The sequence below is a fragment of the Synchiropus splendidus genome, chromosome 16 (assembly GCF_027744825.2).
Source record: "Synchiropus splendidus isolate RoL2022-P1 chromosome 16, RoL_Sspl_1.0, whole genome shotgun sequence".
Lineage (NCBI taxonomy): Eukaryota > Metazoa > Chordata > Actinopteri > Syngnathiformes > Callionymidae > Synchiropus > Synchiropus splendidus.
The window spans coordinates 9,623,910-9,642,275 of NC_071349.1; positions in this window are offsets into that span (position 1 = coordinate 9,623,910).

Genomic DNA, 18,366 nt, shown 5'->3' on the forward strand with positions numbered 1-18,366 from the left:
CTTGACATCATGGAGCAAGACGTGCGCACTCAGTTCAGGAGGCTGAACCTTCGGAAGGCGGCAGGTCCGGACAGAGTTTCCCCTGCCATCCTGAATCATTGTGCTGCTGAGCTGGCTCCTGTGTTCACGGACATCTTCAATGCTTCCTTGGTGTCCTGTCATGTTCCTGCCTGCTTTAAGTCCTCCACTATCATCCCTGTTCCCAAGAAGGCCAGGATCACTGGACTGAATGACTACAGACCGGTGGCACTGACGTCTGTGGTCATGAAGTCCTTTGAGCGCCTGGTTCTCTCTCACCTGAAATCTATCACTGCTTCTCACCTGGACTCATTACAGTTTGCCTACAGAGCCAACAGATCTGTGGACGATGCAGTGAACCAGGCCCTTCATTTCGTTCTGGAGCATCTGGACTCCCCAGGAACCTATGCCAGGATCCTGTTTGTGGACTTCAGCTCTGCTTTTAATACAATTCTTCCAACTCTGCTTGAAGACAAGCTTCGCCAGCTGGACGTGCCTGACTCCCTCTGCAGATGGATTACAGACTTCCTGACCAGCCGAAGTCAGCGTGTGCGGCTGGGGACGACTGTCTCCGACACTCGGACCCTCAACATTGGGTCTCCTCAGGGCTGTGTTCTCTCTCCATGGCTCTTCTCCCTGTACACTAACTGCTGCACCTCCAGCCACGAGTCCGTGAAGTTGATCAAGTTTGCGGATGACACCACCATCATCGGGCTCATCTCAGATGGAGATGAGTCGGCTTACAGGAGGGAGGTGGAGCGGCTGGTGTCCTGGTGCAGCAACAACAACCTGGAGCTCAACGCTCAGAAGACAGTGGAGATGATCATGGACTTCAGGAGAGTAACAGCTCCTCCGTCCCCTCTCATGTTGGCTGGTTCACCCATTCCTATTGTGGACTCCTTCTGCTTCCTGGGAACCACCATCACTGAGGACCTCAAATGGGAGCCAACCATCAGGTCCCTCATCAGGAAGGCCCAGCAGAGAATGTTCTTTCTGAGGCAGCTACGTAAACTACGACTGCCGACGAAGTTGCTGGTGGAGTTCTACACGGCCATCATCCAGTCCATCCTCACCTCCTCTATCACCGTCTGGTACAACAGTGCCACCTCCAGGGACAAGAGCAGACTGCAGCGCATCGTACGTTCTGCTGAGAAGGTGATCGGTTGCAGCCTGCCACCTCTTCATGACCTGTATGCCTCTAGGACCCAGAGACGTGCAGGTCGGATCAGAGCCGACCCTTCTCACCCTGGACATGGACTGTTTGTTCCTCTTCCCTCTGGCAGGAGGCTACGGTCCATCCAGACCAGAACCTCCCGTCACAGGAACAGCTTCTTTCCTTCGGCCGTCAGACTGTTAAATTCATGAACAGCCTTGTTGTAATGTTATTTTATTTATTTTATTTTATTTGTTTTTTGTTGCACTTTATTCCAAGGCACTTTCCTAGTCAGTGGGCTCCCCACTGACCATGGCAATAAATTTGATTCTGATTCTGATTCTGAAATTCTGCAGTGATTGATATTTTTTACTGGGGAAATAATGCTGACTCAGCCGTGTCACGACTGCAGCCTGCAGGGCTACAGGAGTATGATGAAATATCGCTGCTGCTGTGGAAACATTGCTTCAAAAGGAAGAGCGTTTTATATTTTGTTTTTCAACGGGAACGAAAACTTTAATTTCACCCACCAAGAGAGAAATATCTTTTAAAAGAGCTACGGGGTCCTGAGAGCGTGACATAGATCACGGTAGATGGAAATGTGATAGATGTGATTTATATGAGTGAAAATATAATGAAGATTTTAATGAAAGTATTTATTGTAATTTTAGCGTCTTCGGTGTGGTTCATTTAACATTTAACATTATGTCAGAGTTTCATTTAGTTTCTGAAAATCGCATGTATATGGGTGATAATAACTTACAAAGGAATATCTCGATTTTCCACATCTTTTTTAATGAAATATAAAACTGAATGAAAAATAAATAAAATGAGAAAGAATTTATGGATTCCTGCTTCTCAATAAACCTGAGTCTGAAAGATTTTTATTTTTATTTTTTATTGCAGAAAAATTGGAGTTAAAACTTTTGTATGTAAAAGCAAATCTGACACATTAAATCACATTTTTTTTCTTCGCTCCTTCTTAATCGTAAGGCTGAAATAAACACAAAACTTTTCCAAGGTCATTGAAAGGAGATGTTCTCTCACCCCTCATGTGGTATGATCAGCTTGACTTCCGTAAGTAAGTAAGTTTTCAAAACCAGCTAAGCTTGCTCTAAAAGTACAGAAACAAATCTACAATGATGGTGTTTCTGGAACGCAGCACATAAACAAGTGTGAACGTGTTTCCATCGACAGTTTTCACCTCAGTACTTTTCCAGAGCTGCGCCTTTCGTTCACGTCGACTGAGTTGACCTGAGTGTTTTCGATCCACATGTGCACGTGTGTGATGCAGCAGCTGTGGAAATGAATTATGGATGTGTTTGAATAAATAACGGAAATGTTTGGACTGTATAAATGAAGGTGTGAAGGCAGATCTGCTGCACAAGATTTGAAGTGTTGGCAGTAAAAGACGATTTTAAAGTGATAAGTACTGAGCACTGTGTTGTCGTCTTCAGTTCAGAACTCATCCGCAGTCCTGACCAGACCATTTTAATTACCCTTGTTTTCCGTCACACACGCTGGCCACCTGTTCTTTTGTCCCTTATTTGACTCTGGCCTTGTCCAGTCACATCTTTAATCTACTCTCCCACAAGGCTGTTTGCCTCCATCAAACTGCACATCTGCAGAAATCGATGGCCAAGACAGCGGAGCCAGAAGTGATGCGCGCGGGGACGGCAGGCCAAGAAGGCGACTGGAGGTTGCCAAACTTGTTCTCAGCTGGAAGTGTTTCAGCAGCTGCGTCTGGCTGGAAGGTGCACGGAACAGGATGATGACTGAGTGACTGCAGCGAGGCAGGTTTGGCACGTGGCAGGCCTCATTGGTATTCACGACAGACGTCAGTAAACAAGTCACCTGCGCCGAGAGGTAAATGGACGCCGAGCGCTTGCTCTACAACAGAAGCTATGAAGCTCACTGGAAACGACCACCACTTGCCGAACCCTAGTTTCATGAGTCATGCACCACTTTTTCACGAAGGGTTACTGTTACCTTAGGTTTAAACACCCTAGACCGGCTGCTCCAAGGTCATCCATTGCTTCAAATCAAAGAATCCTCGTCTCAAGAAACAGATGAACACAGGACATTTAAACCGTGAGGATATTTAAACATATGAGAATCCAGGATAGGAATTCAGCGATGTGTATTTGGAATCTAATGAACAGAGTGGTGTGTCATGCTTTCTTAAGATGGATCGGTAGAAACGCTTGTCTAAGATGTAACAGCAAATTCATGTTTTTATATTATTCATGTGTTATGTGAGAGTTTATTTGCTGATATTTAATCAAATATTGCCCGAAAATTGCCTTCAGCCAAGTCCACATTCGACAATTTCTGTTTATCCTCGCTCATGGTTTACTATGTTTGCAAGGGCTCCGATAGGGAAAAGCTTGAGTTAAAAACGTGCCTCGAGTCCAGGTCCAAGACGAACTTCATCGCTGCTTCATTGCTTCTCGAGTATCACATTCAAAATTTGTCGTGGGAACTTCAGCATTCCCTGACAAATGTTCCAGACACTTTGGTTCCACTGGAAATGTGCGCCGCATTAAGGAACTGTTGCTGCTGGTCACTGAGTGTTTCACACAGCACTGTCTGTAAGGAGGACAGCCACATAAAGTGTTAGAAATAGCAAGTGAAATCCAGTATGAGTCAGTGGAGCCAACTTCCAACCATCACCCCCACGACTCACCTACCCCCTCGCGTGTCCCAGTGCCCTCACGCCACCAGTACGATGCCACTACACACTACAGTACACAGTAAGGAAAACGTGTTTCACTCTAGTGGAACAGCTATGCATGGGGGTGAGGGTCACGGGGGTTATGTCACTAATGGATCCAGCCAATACTCGGTACACCATTGTTGATAATTGCAGTGTTAAAAATGAGATTCCGAATTTACTTCCACCTGCTTCATCTCGCTCCAACCACCTATGTAGCGCAGTAGTTACCATATCAAAAAGTGGCGAACAAGACATTCAATTTGGAACCCGCAGAGAGTTTCCTTAATTTCCCAGAGGGAGCCTTCCGCGAGTCTGTCTGAGTTAAATCTCCACTGTAGAGGAGCGTATTTTGAGTTCAATTCAAAAGAGAAAACACAAAATAAATAAATAAAAATGAATTTAATAAAGACGGACAGCTGTTTAATTGCTTCAGTGGTCAAATCATGAGCAAGCAAGGATCAGACTTTTGCCAGTTTATTGTTTCTAGTTTAAGTACTCTTCCATCCATCCGTTCTCTTTCGCTTATCTGTTGCCGGGCAGCAGATTCAGAAGGTCTAGCCAAACTCCTTTCTCCCAGGCAACATTCACCATCAGACTGGGAGATCCCGAGACGCTCCCAGGCCAGTGAGGTTTGAGTGTGTCCCATTTCTCACCCTAACACTGTTTTTTTTTTCGCGTTCACATGTAAGTGTAGCGTGTCCCAATACTCCTAAGAGTGAGGACACTCGCTGTTCACCACTTGAAAATGATCCCTTCAAACTGAGGGAGCTCCGGAGCAGACTTGAAACAAAGTGGGGATATGAAGTGTGGATAGATTTCCAGGATACCAAAGTACTTTATTTAAAACGCTGTTGAATAGGACAACAGGTACATTTTAGTAACAAGGACTACTGTTGCGTTTGTTTACTTTCTGTCATAGCAGACGTTAGCGACACAACTGGTCGACCGTGTCGGACAACATGAACAATACAACATGTATGTACAACAGTATGTTTTTATTTCTTCTTCACAAACAACAGTCGGCTAGCATCCATGCTAACGCTAACATCGTCATACCTCTAACAGATCTATCACCGCAATATAGCGGCTTCGACTCCATTTCTTCTCCCCTGGTTCACCAAACCAAGTGAGATGCAAGAGATTGCAAAAACGTTGGAGCTGGCATTTCTAAAATGTCTCCAACACTCGATATGCAGGAAACAAAATACAACACGGCAACCAATGACACGTTGTCTTTCCGCGTGACGTCATGAAATGTTGTCCCGATTCTTAGGGACGTCACTTTGTCGTCGGAGGGCACTTCATAGTGGAGGACACTCAAAACCAACTTCAGCAGTTCCAGAAAGCTGCGGAATCTGAGCATGAAAGAGGGAAGAAGTGGGGAAGAGCCTGGGGGTGTGGAGGAGAGCGAGACAAGGATGACAGATGGGGTAAGGGGAAAATGGGGACAGCAAGATATTGGAGGGAACGGAAGGAGGGTGAAGCATGGAGAAGGAGTGAGGCGAGGAGTACGTGAAGCAGAAGGATGGGTGACGGATGGAGGGATGACAGGTGTGATGAAAGACAAAAGGGAACCAGGGATAAGGAGCAGCAGATGGATCATCATGACATGGCACTGGAGTGCATGTGGGTGTGCAAACTCCCAGCATCCCACTTCGGAATGTGGATGCACTCTTGTAATGTTGGTGTGCAAGCTTATTAGCAGATTACGACTATATCACCAGTGACACCGACCCGTGTCAGTCTGTAATGAGTCCATTAACATGTGGGCTCATGTGCATGTGCAAGTCATGAGCTGCGTCCACATAAATCCAGTCTCCAAACACGGTGAAGAAGGAGCGTCCCACCATCAACCAACGCATTATTCCAGTTTGATGAGAATCACCGTGGCGATGAGGATGTGTGCGCTAAATATCGCATTTCTGAAGACATTTTACTGTCACGCCTGAAGGTGAACCGCAATATGGAGAGGGGTTACTGTGTTTTTGAGCATGGAATCCTTTCCTTCCGCGGATAGCCAATGTCGCTCATCCCAGCTAGTTGGGGTGAGAGGCAGGACTCATCACAGGAAGTACATCGCCTTTTTCACACTATTTTCATATGATTTATCATTTTGAACTTTCTTGAAAAACTTTTGTCCAAAAGTTTTTTATTTATTAAGATGAAAATTCTTCTTCTGAAAGTTCTTCTTCCATCCTGGACCTCTCCTCATGTCCAAACCATCTGGCCTTTCCGAACTTTGTCTCCACACTTTCCTCAGTCCTTCCCTCTGACAACCTCGGGATCTTCATCTCTGATTCTTGTAACTCTACTTCCTGTAAAGTGGCAGGTCTCGCTGCTGTCCTATAGCGCTTCCCTTTCACCTCCTCCTGGTCCACCCAGCCTCCACTTTATCTCCTTCCTTTGTCTTCATTCAAGAATATTTCTACTGCTTTTCTTTAACCTCCTCCCTACAACAAATCAACATATCATCAGTGGACATCATTGTCCATAAGGATCACAGATGTATACCGATTCGATTTTAATTCGCTCACTTAGGAGTCTTTTTACCCCCCAAGAATAACTGCACCACAGACTGACTCACATTTCTACCCACAGAACAGCTTCTACCGATGCCTAGTCCTTCAAGCTTGGTCAGGGAGAAACCTAAACGCTGCAGCCTTCTCTTCCAAACCACCTGGAGGCAGCTAGCATCAAACCCACAAGTCCCCACTCTGCTGTACACATTGCTTAGTGAGGTTCATCACTGTTCACCTCTGGGACGCGCCAAGAGTGTCTCCCTGTCAGCGTCTAACAGGCCTCTCTCAGCGTGACTTCTCCTCCCTCAGGCCCCTGGATGGCAAAATGACATTCCCACCTCATGGTACTCGACTGTCTGTGTGGGGAGGAAAAAAAAAAAAAAACTAATTTCTTCCAGGAACACTTCTTATCCCTCCCCCGGAGCTACCCTCTGAGTCTCTTGACCCCGATTATTTCCTTTCTATGTGGGACAAAATCCATTTCTAGCCAGCTTTGATCGTTTCTGTAGGAGAGAATCCATCCAATTTTTTTTTATTTTTTACCTTCTTTCTTTTGCGGCACTGAAAATAAAATCCCCCCCAATTACGCAGGCTGGATATTTATTTACAATGTCTAAATAACACATGGAAAATACAATAGAACAACCTCCTCTCACAATCACGAGAGAACAGATGTTGTTTATTCGGTGGCCTGTCAAAAGTGTCTGTCGTCCACACCCTTTGTTACCAGGGTACCAGACCCCTTTAAGGAAACTACCGTAGCCACATTAGTTAAATGAATGATCATCTTTTCTCCTACTATCCTGCAGCAGGTCAGCGACTTCAGCACTTGAGTTTCAACTATAATAAAGGTCAAAACCCAGAATGAGAAGAGCCAAAAGAAGTTCTTAACTTCCTCCTGTTGAAATGTCACTAAGTAACTGCTGTCTTATGCAATTCACTAAAGGCTAAATTCAACTGTAGTCTTCCAGCGGTATGAAATTGTTTGTGTGTTGTGTCTTATTTCCTGCAGCTAATGATTCGATCTGGGGTTTTAGCCCTAAAATTCAATGTTTCCAGGCGGAGAAAATGCTGCTTCATGTTTTTACTACTTGCTGCTGGAGTTATCGAGGCTTTGCATGTAGAAATCGGGTCTTTATTTGGGATGTTATGAAGGTATGGTACCAGTTTGTAAATGTTAATATGCAGCGAACGCAGTGACAGTTCTTACGTTGACACCAAATGGATTCAAATTCCATTGGAGCGCTGAACTGTCGGTCTATGGAGCGCAGGATAATCACTTGAACTGTCTCTGCTGTGTTTGTGCCACAGTGACAAATGTCATGGTGAGGATAGTTGAATGACTCTTTAATGTCTACAGGTTATAAGAGAGTCGGTATGTCCCGAAATATTCTGGACAGCCTGGAAAACAAAGGGGATCAAGCCTGGAGTAAAACATCGCCGCAGCTTCAGACTTTGGACTGTAGTTTTTGTGGTCAATTTTGAGCTGTCCTTATCCAAGTGTAGTAAAATCATTTACTCTAATGGTTCATTTGAGTTCTGGACTCTGTTCTGGTTCTGGTTTAGTCTTAGTTGACCCTTTTTGAACATCAATCTGAGACTGATTTTGTTTACCAATAAACCCATCCATTCTATTAGACTATGTTCCTAACATTAGTTATTCTTATTATTATTACATTAAATTGCCACTACAAGAATAAAAGCTGATGTCACGCAAGGTACTTCTACTTCTAGATAGATTTTAGGGGTCTCTTCACGGATAATTGGATTTGAGATATTATTGGAGTCAAAACAAGTGGACAGTGAGCTCTGGGAGAAAAAAAAAGGGTTGGAAAATGAGGCTTTTATTTGACAGATAGGGGGCAGTATTACCCCTTAGGTTACCTGAAACACAGAGGGAGGGGATAAGTTGAAGAAATGTGGGGATAAAAGAGGGACAGAAGAAACGTGAGAGGGTGGAAGGAGATAGCAAGGGAGTGGTAATAAGCAGGAGAGAGCCGGGAAAGGACGGACACGGCAGAAAACAGCAGCTGCAGAGCAGAGAAGTGGAGGCAGGTGAAACGGAGGAGGAGTACATTACAGTCGCCGTACTAAGGGAGATTTCTGACACTGGAAATGAACTCCTTTCTATTTGTGTCGGGGCTTAAAGCTTCATTTCCTTTCAGCACTTCCCACTGTCCTGATAGATTCAAAGTGGCTGCATGATATGACTCCTACCAGCAGCTCAAACAGCCTCCTAATGCGGATGGTCTTTAATTAACTTGTATATTCAGTCGGCCAGCACCTCGGAAATTGATTTTATACGTCAATAAACTGTACATGTAATGCATTAATGGCTTATATTTGTTACGTTGCATGTCTTTGACATCCTCATCATCCACGTATTGATATGCTCTTCAGTCACCTATGTGTTTCACGTCAGGCCTCAGTTCTGCATGATGACAAAGGTGTCCTCAGTTTCCCTCCGTGAGGGTTTAAAACCAGTCCGACGGTGCAGAGTCAAGGTCTTTTCAGAGGCTGTGAGGAAATCTAATGTGTCCCAGAGCAGCGGCTGCCATCATAGTCTCAAACATTATACCACTTTTGCTTGGAAATCACTGGCAAGTTGAAGCACTGGCAAGTTAAAATGCGAAAAAATATAACTATATCATAAGTGAAATTGGTTTTAAATGACTGTTTGACAAGATGAGGAGAGTGTAACTTCACAACTGACAAGATCATGTGTTTTAATTGAATGTTTTACTGGATATTTTGCTTAGTTGTGTGCAGTTATTGGCTGCTGTAATAACAGCTTTATTATAACTGTTTCAGGGGATTTGTTAAATTTTTAAAAGTCTGTTAAGTTGCTTGCAAGATGTGAGCTCATGCTGCATGATGACTGAGTAAATATTTGACTTGGGAAGATTCACAGTGTGATTCTTCACCTTCCAGTGGAGCATCGCATTTAACATTCTCCTTTTCACCTCTCTCCCAAAGTGACACTTCTTCAAACATAGTTTCATCATCCTGGTCTTCACTTTCTCTGATGGATGAATACAGATCAGCGGCGGGTGAGAATTCGGCGCAGGACGGTCCGTGGAGATTTCAGGTGCTTGGCTTTGGAGAAGTCGCTGAGAAATACATCATTTTCAACCTCATCTTGATTTAGCTTCAGCCACAGATCGAAACTTCCGTTAAACTGTGTAAGACTTTTTAATAGATGATGGACTTAAACTAAAGCTGCACAAACTATTGGTCACATTCACACAGGGAAAAAAAAAGATAAAACTGATGGAGCGCCGTAGCCTCAACTTTTCCCACATACATATCAGAATTTTCTTTTTTTTAATGTCTGGTTGGCTGCTATCATAAATTAAGTTGTAATAGAAGTGTAAAAGGCGCCGATGGTGTAGGTGGTGAAGCAGCAGCCAAAGGCACTCTGAATGTGGGGGCAGCCACAAACACACAAAAACAGACGCTCATAAGCAGGATGCCATGTTTCCTCTTCAAGTGATACACATCTAGACGCAACAGCAAGTGTTGGGTGTCAAAGTTGCGTTGGAATGTAGTACATTGAAGAAGACTCTCAGTCAGTACTAGAAGTAATTTATTCATGCATTCATTTTCATTACTATTTCCAGCGACTAGAAGGCGGCCTGAGCTGGTCCAGAGTCCCTCTGACTGCCAGTCCAGAGATGTGTGAGACATTTCCAGTGTTGAGCCCTTGCAACACAGGAAAGGCTTGTAAGAGCCACAAAACACTGGATGCCTCTGTTCACTTCCCTTGTATCCAATAGCTACAAGCCAAGCACGAATGGTAAACAGCACACTGGGAGATGTTGTGTTACATGAACATCATGAACAGACGCTTTCATCCGAAGAGATTCTGAACGCATTAAACCACGGGGGTAAAACTCAACCTCAAGTAATTGGAACTATCAGACCTGAAGACCTGAATTCTCTCAGCCAGCCGGAGCTCTCTCCAGCGTGATGGAGCAAAACTGTCCCAACAAAAACACCTTTCCCTGAAGGAAGATGCTCTGTTCCTATAAAATTGCTGGAGACGATGAAGTACACATGTCAGGCCTGTAGGTGGCACTGCACTGCTCTCACGAAGGTGTGGCACGTCCACAAAAGCTTGCACTTCGTATGTGACTCACATATGATTCTAAACCACCAGACCACGTGGGTGTGGTCAGACCACAACTCATCTGTTACGGTGTTTTTCGGACTATAAGTCGCTCCAGTTAAAAAAAAAAAATCCATCACGAAGAAGAAAAAAAGACGTTTCGCGATATTTAGTTTCCAAAATCTGAGACCAAGAAGTTCATGATAATAACAATAGAATAAAGAACAGGATGAAAAGGTGTGCAGCAAGTTCGCATAGCTAGCATCAGTGACACAAACCACAAACCGTTACATTAACATTAACCTGAGATATTAACAGTTATTCAGGTGAACTATACGATAAAGAACATAACAGGGAGGATAAAGACAAAAAATAATGTTGCAAGTCCAAAAAGCAGGAAACAAGTCTAGAGTGTCCTCTAGTGGCTGCAGGTAAGACTTTTTCCTTCGTCATGTCGGACGCTGTGAAATAACTGAGTTTAAATTGGAGGCAAACTAGGAAAAGAAGTGTGATTTATAATGCAGAAAAATATGGTACTGACGTAGAAAGTAATTCCTTCCATGAGAAAGGTTGAGTTACAAGAGGCAAAGCTATGACATTGATTTCAAGTCATGCAGATGACGATATAAAACCAGCGTTTTGAGTCTGTCAAAATTGGCTTGTAAAAGTTGTACTTTCAGTGGCGCAGGTGGAACAAAAGGCCCATCAAACACAGAACTTTGTCTGGATGCAGGCGTTTCACCAGGCGTTTCACCTGGCGTTTCATGATAGCGTTGCGCTTCTAACTTGACAGGCAGGGGGTGTGGCTTTTGGTGGCTGACTGCAGCAAAGTAGCTTCTCTTCCTGGCGCCAATGCAGCTTCTCTTAGTAGCCAGGACGATGGATTTAGTTAAGTGGTTTTTTCTGCCATACCCAGGTAGCCCCGCCCACGTGGATACAGGTCTTCTTCTTTGTTTTGATTTAGAAGGATTGGACTCTGGTTTGGGAATTTATTTATTCACTCCAAATGAATTCCAAGAGACTTTGGACTCGTAATGAACTCCACTCTGTCATGATTTCGGAGGAGTGGACCCAAGTGTAGGAAGTGTTGGTCGACATAAGGCACTGGACACGAGATTAAATTACAGAGATTTAATCGACAAATAAACAATAAACAGACAGACAAATATCTACAACTAAAGGCGCTGGAACCAGAACGCAGACCGGGAACAACACGCGGGGACTGGGGAAGAATCTGAAAACACAAGAGAGGCGGATTAGAATTCAAAGCCTGAAAACTGGGAGAACACAAAACACACTCGGAGTTAACTCACACTCTCTCAGTGGCCGAGAAACACACACACACACACACACACACACACACACACACACACACACACACACACACACACACAAGGAGTAACTGTGTCACAGTTATACATGAAAAGTGAGACTATAAAACTGCTCACACGCGGACTGAATGGCATAAAGGAGAAGCGAAAGGAGAGCGAGGAACAATGAGGAAACTCAGGACATGGCTGAATAGGGATTCAAGCGCAGAGGAAAATCTAGAAAAGGTCAGGGAGGAAAGCGAGAGCATGGAAGTCTTGTAGGAATCTGGCAAAGGAGCTGGTGTTGACAGGTACTGTATATATCCATGGAAGGATTGACAGGGAGATTAACGCCAGCTGTGTTGCCTGTGAAGCTGGAGACAGAGTAGGAGCAGGAAACGAGGACAACGGCAGACAACAAAATAAAAGCAGAAAGAAAATAGGAAAAAAGGAACGGACAATAAAAGTGCGGACGTGACACACTCTTGAGTCTGCTGGCAAGTACCTGATTTGGGATGAGAAGGTGTCACCATGGTAATAAGGAACCCTTTGACTAAAGCTCAATAAATGTAAGGAAAATCAAATATGGCTCCGTAGGCTGAGAAATATGATGGCAAAAGTCAAATCGCAGCTCCACCAAACATTGGAAGACTGTTCATGAGCAAATGACGAAGGGAATATGGTGACGTTTCCATGGCTTCTCTCAGGGCTGGAAGCTTCACTGCAAAAGATTCCCAATGTTCCCTCTCATCCCGTAACACATTACCACATCCAGACACAAATACACCCAAAGACACACTCGTATACACCCTGGGCAGACATCCGATGTTTCAACTGAACTAATAGGGAGCAGCAGAGCAGCTGTTGGGACATCTGATCCAATTTAACGTGACCATGGGCTGTGTGTGTTGCTGTGTGTGTGCGTGTCTGGAAAACAAAAACTGCGGTGGTGTCGAGAGAGGAAAGCAGGCGTGCCACGGCCCCGCTCTGCATGTATTGATGATGTTGGCGCAGGTTGGGAAGTGTTCCAATGGCTCAAACGATTTTGAGACAAAACCTTGTCGACTTTCTGCGCGAGTGTCACAACAGCACAGAAGAAAGGACTTGATGCTTCACTCGCTCCCTGCGGTTGTTCAGCATTCACTCGGTTGGCACAGGGGTCAGAGAAAGGACATTTTCTCTCCGCAGGGTCCTGAGCGTAGACTCAGGTTTGAGCTGCTCACTTGTTTCGTGATGTTTACTCTTTCGTAATTTATGAAGCTCAGTATAATCTTGTTCTTTCAGCACGGGAGCCTCGGGTGGACTGCAGCTGCGCAGCTGGATTTTCTGTCTAATGTCCATCAAGAATCACGAGCACCATCGCTCAGAGTTGAGAGATCCAGATTGTTATCAAAAGGCGGCAGTGTGGTCGTCGTTGTTTGAAAAAAATAACTCTAAAATAGATGAATGGATGTCAGTGAACTCTCCTGAGCTGTTGATCGTAGGATTCTTCTGGATTATGAACTCTCTGTCTGTTCAACTACTTTCCTCTTCACTTCCTACAGTGCGTGTTTGAGTGACTTCTGGAACTATGCTGCCCCCTGTTGACCCAATAAGCTCAAGTACTGTATTAATGGTATCAATGATATTTCAAAAGTTAGTGCGTGAATGTAATTATTTATATAAAATAAATGTGTAACAATAACAGTATGATCATAACATTGCATTGTAAGATCAAAAAAGTGGATTTATTTTATTTTATTTTATTTTATTTTTTGCTTCGCGGAAACAAAGGGAGATTAATGTCAATCGGTCTGTACTTAATATATAATTCCATCTTGTGCATTCACCCATGTTTTATATTTAAAAATATATTAAAATAAATAAATCAATAAATAAATGTATTTAATGAAATGAATAAATTCAGCATAATTTCTTTAACAGCAAAGAAATATTTTTGGACAAAACAAGGATGCCTCTATTATTATTTATTTTTACAATTTACATGATACACATTAGTGTACGGCATATCCAAATCCACAACATGCATTGTTGGAAACTGAAAAACTTTAACCACCAAAACTCCCAAAGTCAACTGTAACAGTCAGAAGCTCTTATAAAAAAAAACTAAAAAAACATGCTCCTGGTTTGACTCATGGCTTCCTGTGTGGCTGAAGATGAGAACAAGACTTTTAAATGTATTTGATTCAAATCACAAGAAATGTCTAAGATTAGATCCATGTATTTTGGTCGGTTTATGACGCATCTCAAAAGTAACCAATAGAACTGTGCGTTACTAGACTATGATAGAGCCACACTCAATCCTGCTTGGAGTCCCATCCACTGCATCTATTTCTGCCCCTGCCATTTTCACATTTTCTCTTATGACTTTGTGTGGTTAACTACCTAAGTGTCCTTGACATGATGGCATGAAGATGGAGGCGGCCACCGATGATTGCCTGTGATCACGTCCTACCTGAGTGTGTGCATGACAGCGTGCGCCTCGGCTTCTTGGAAGGGCAATTACACGGTGAAAAGATGGAAAGTGGAAGGACTTGCTCATTTTCTCACGTCACACGTGTGGTGTGTTTGTGTGTGAGAGCGTGTTAGCAGATGCTGAGCGATAAGTTAGAGAGTGAATGGACACTGTTTACGAAACTGACTGGAGCCTTGTTGATGCTACAGTACATACACTGCTGTGACTATATCTGAGCTACATGAGCTATTGTGAAGTTCATTTCTTTGTTGCATTTTTATTTTTATTTTTATTTTTATTTTTATTTTTATTTTTATTTTTATTTTTATTTTTATTTTTATTTTTATTTTTATTTTTATCCATCTTGGCATCATATCTACAGCATTATTTACTTATTATTTATTTATTTTTCATTTTTTTGTTAAGCAATATAGTTTCTTGTTTTTCTTCCTCACATTAAAGTTACTTCTGCCAACCTCTGGGAGGTATGCCACTGAGAGTTGGTCAATCCTGATGAAATATGGATGCAACAACAAGCAGAATTGGTGTGACGGACAGTTCAGGAGAGTTGTTGGATCAGAATTGACATGTACTTTATGGCGCAATGAAGGCATACATATATATATATATATATACACACACACATATATATATATATATATATATATATATATATATATATATATATATATATATTTAAATGTAACACATGGGTGAATGCACAAGATGGAATTATATATTAAGTACAGACCGATTGACATTAATCTCCCTCGTATTTTGTTTCCGCGAAGCAAAAAATAAAATAAAATAAAATAAAAAATCAACTTTTTTGATCTTACAATGCAATGTTATGATCATACTGCTATATATATATATATATATATATATATATATATATATATATATATATATATATATATATATATATATATATATATCGCGACTGGAGGAGAGTTTCCATTATTGTTTTGTCGTCTTCGTGTCTCATTTATCGGGTCGTAACAGCAACACTGCCCCCGTTGGTTTCTGGTGGTACTGCTTCGTTTGTGGAAAAGTGCTGAAATTGATCATAAATGTAATGTAAATCCCTGTGATAGAACACAATAACGGAAGCGTTCCTCACAAAGTTTCCTCACAAAAGCACACATTGGTCACTAGTCTGGGAAGTGTCGCCTATTTCAGTTCCCTTGTTGAATATTCTGGTTAAGGACGAATTGTTCTCGTAAACTGTGCCGCCACTGGATAAAAGAAGAAGAGACGGTGAAATGATCGAGTTAAATTGATCAAGAGAGAGAAAGGAGTCACGATTGTTGGGCAGTGATGAGAAGAGATTGAAAGGCACGGAAGAAAGGATTGAATCGGTGGACAGGGTGAAGGGTTGTGGCACGGTGAGAGTGGGGCCAGATGAGTGCGGCGAGATTAAGCCAAAGATAGAAAGCCAGAGAGTAAAGAAGTGCGGCGACAGAGAAATAAAAAAGAATGGACACGCAATTGAATTTGAGGGAGAGATGAGTTCAGATGTTGATGACTGATAAAAGCCAATATATATGAAGACGGATAGTGCTGAAATCTATAGATGGATGCATGTAACAGAGCTGAAAATAAAGGTGGGGACTAAAGATGAGGGTCATGAGAAGACGGAGAAATTGAGGTGGGACAAATCAGATGGAGGTCACTTCAGTCAAATGGATAAGAGATGGCATTGAAATCTGGAGGAATATGAGGTCAGCAGAGATGAAATACAGGAGGAAAACCAAAACAAAAGTTTGGGGCGGATGAAGAGTTTTGGTGAATTTGGGTAGAAGCCTAACAGCAATAGAGGGAGTTTAACTGACCCAAACTATTACTATGCAGGGAGGTCTTATTAGTGGAGCCAGAAAATATCAACTCGTGGCGGTTGCACCCTTTAAAGAGGCTGTTCAGAAGTGTGCGGTTCATCTGCATCACGTACAACACACTGGTAGCTGAACCCCAGCACTTTCTTTTTTAAAACCCTCGCAAACCCAAGCGGGTTTCACTGTGAGATAGTATGAAGTTGCCACCCACGAAACAAACCCTGGAGGCCCTATTTATGCCTCCACTTTATTCCACTGCATCATAATTTGAAGACTTTTTTTCTCAATAGATCGTGACCCTGATTCATGATGGTGTCACCCTCCCGCTTTGTGCATACGCTCTCCATCTTTCCCGGCTGCCGCCGTCCTGTCGGCTGCTCCTGTAGCAGCACAAGTGCAGAGGATTCATGTGTCTGATAATACGGTGGCTGAGCGCTCGGGCTGTTGCTTGTGCTTACTGTATCCACGTTTTAATGCGCGACACGTGCACTGACGGGTTCATTTATCCAGACAATCACGCCGCCGCTCTGGCTGGGAGCGTCGTATCGATCATACAAATTAGCAAAATCCAGACAGCAGCAAACCGTCATCCTTCCTCTGTTCCAGGGAGGGTTGAGGTTGACTCTTTTGGAAGCTGGTGTGAAGTCAGCAGAACCTTCAATAATTTCCATTGTCTTTCCTCTGAATTCTTGTCAGGTGTGCACGAGACTTGGGGACTTTTAGGGAGGTCCAAAAAGTTCTACCAAGGTTCCAACTGTGAGGTGAGAATCTGAGAGTTCATATTCACCCAATTTGAATAAGAAATAAGAAATGAAACGTTATTTGACGTGCCTCTAAAAAAGCATTGAAAAACAATAATAAGTTGCTGTTCATCCCAGAGAAGTGGTTCGACTCTCATGACCTACCTTATATGGATTTGTTGACTGCAATGTGGAAACTGGCGCATGTTTACATTAGTTCCCTGCATGCTGGCGTTCTATATGTATTTAATTTTTATTGTTATTTGCCTTTTGTCTCGAGAGTCTTTATTTATTCTTTGTTGTCTGGGTGGAGGTGAGGTGATATTGTATGGCATGTGTCTTGAATAAATCAAAATTCAATTTGTTAAAAAAGTAAATAAAGAAAGAAAAATCTCGGAATGGGGCTTTTTTTTTTTTATATTTTGTTATTTTGAAACTAAAATTAAATAAAAAATATATTTATTTTGAAAACATAATAATAATAATAATAATAATAATATAATAATAATAATAATAATAATAATTATATAATAACACGGAATCCTTTTTTAAAAACTGTAATAAAATAATAGTTTCATTTATTCATTTATTTTATTTTACTTTCTACCTCCAATTATTTATTATTGTTTCCCTCTGTGCCTAAAAAATAATAAAAATAAATAAATAAACACATAAATAAAAAAACAATATACAGACCTGTGAAGACCCCTCGTACATATGTTGTGGTATCGCAGTTTATTTTTCCATTTAAATACATGTTAATCCAACACCAGGACCATCTCCGTTCCCTCAGGTTTTGTTCCTAAATTCATCCCACATCTTATTAAAAAGTCGAACTCTTGCTTCTCCGCGGCACTTAGCCAGCTGTCCGTCATCATAACATCCCCTACAGTCGGCGTGCGCACGAGGCGACCAGTTTATTTGGAGCGGGTGTCATTGAAGGTGACGTGCAAGAATAGGTATTTTCTTCCATCAGCACACATCCACTTGGGAGAACATTACTGGAGACACGCCTGTCAGGTGAGACTCTGCAAATGTGCTTCCTGCCATCATTAGTCTTTTTTTTTTGCACTCACTGCAGTTGGAGCCTTTGATGGTAGAGGTGATAGTTTTCACACGGGTCAGAGTGATGGGAAGTCCCATTTTAGGTCCAAATATCTTTCTATTATGCCACAGCTTTTGCTAAAAAACAAGCTATCTCAGCATATTTTAAATAATTTTGAGTCCTTTTTTCAGTCCCACCAGATGTTCCTTCAGCAGACCCTCCACCAGAACCCCTCTTGTTCCTCCTTAAGTCCTCATTCACCATGAAACTCATTTGTTGTCTTCCTCTTTTTCACCTCCAACATTCTTGGTCCAACATTGTCTATCTTCCCAACGTCTCCAAACATCTCCTAATGTCCCTCTGATACCCTCATTTGTTCCTTTCCAGTCACTCCCAAAGTCAATGTTAGCATCGTCATGTGCTTCACCATCCTCAAAGACAGCCGTCTCCACCCATTCCACCCTGTC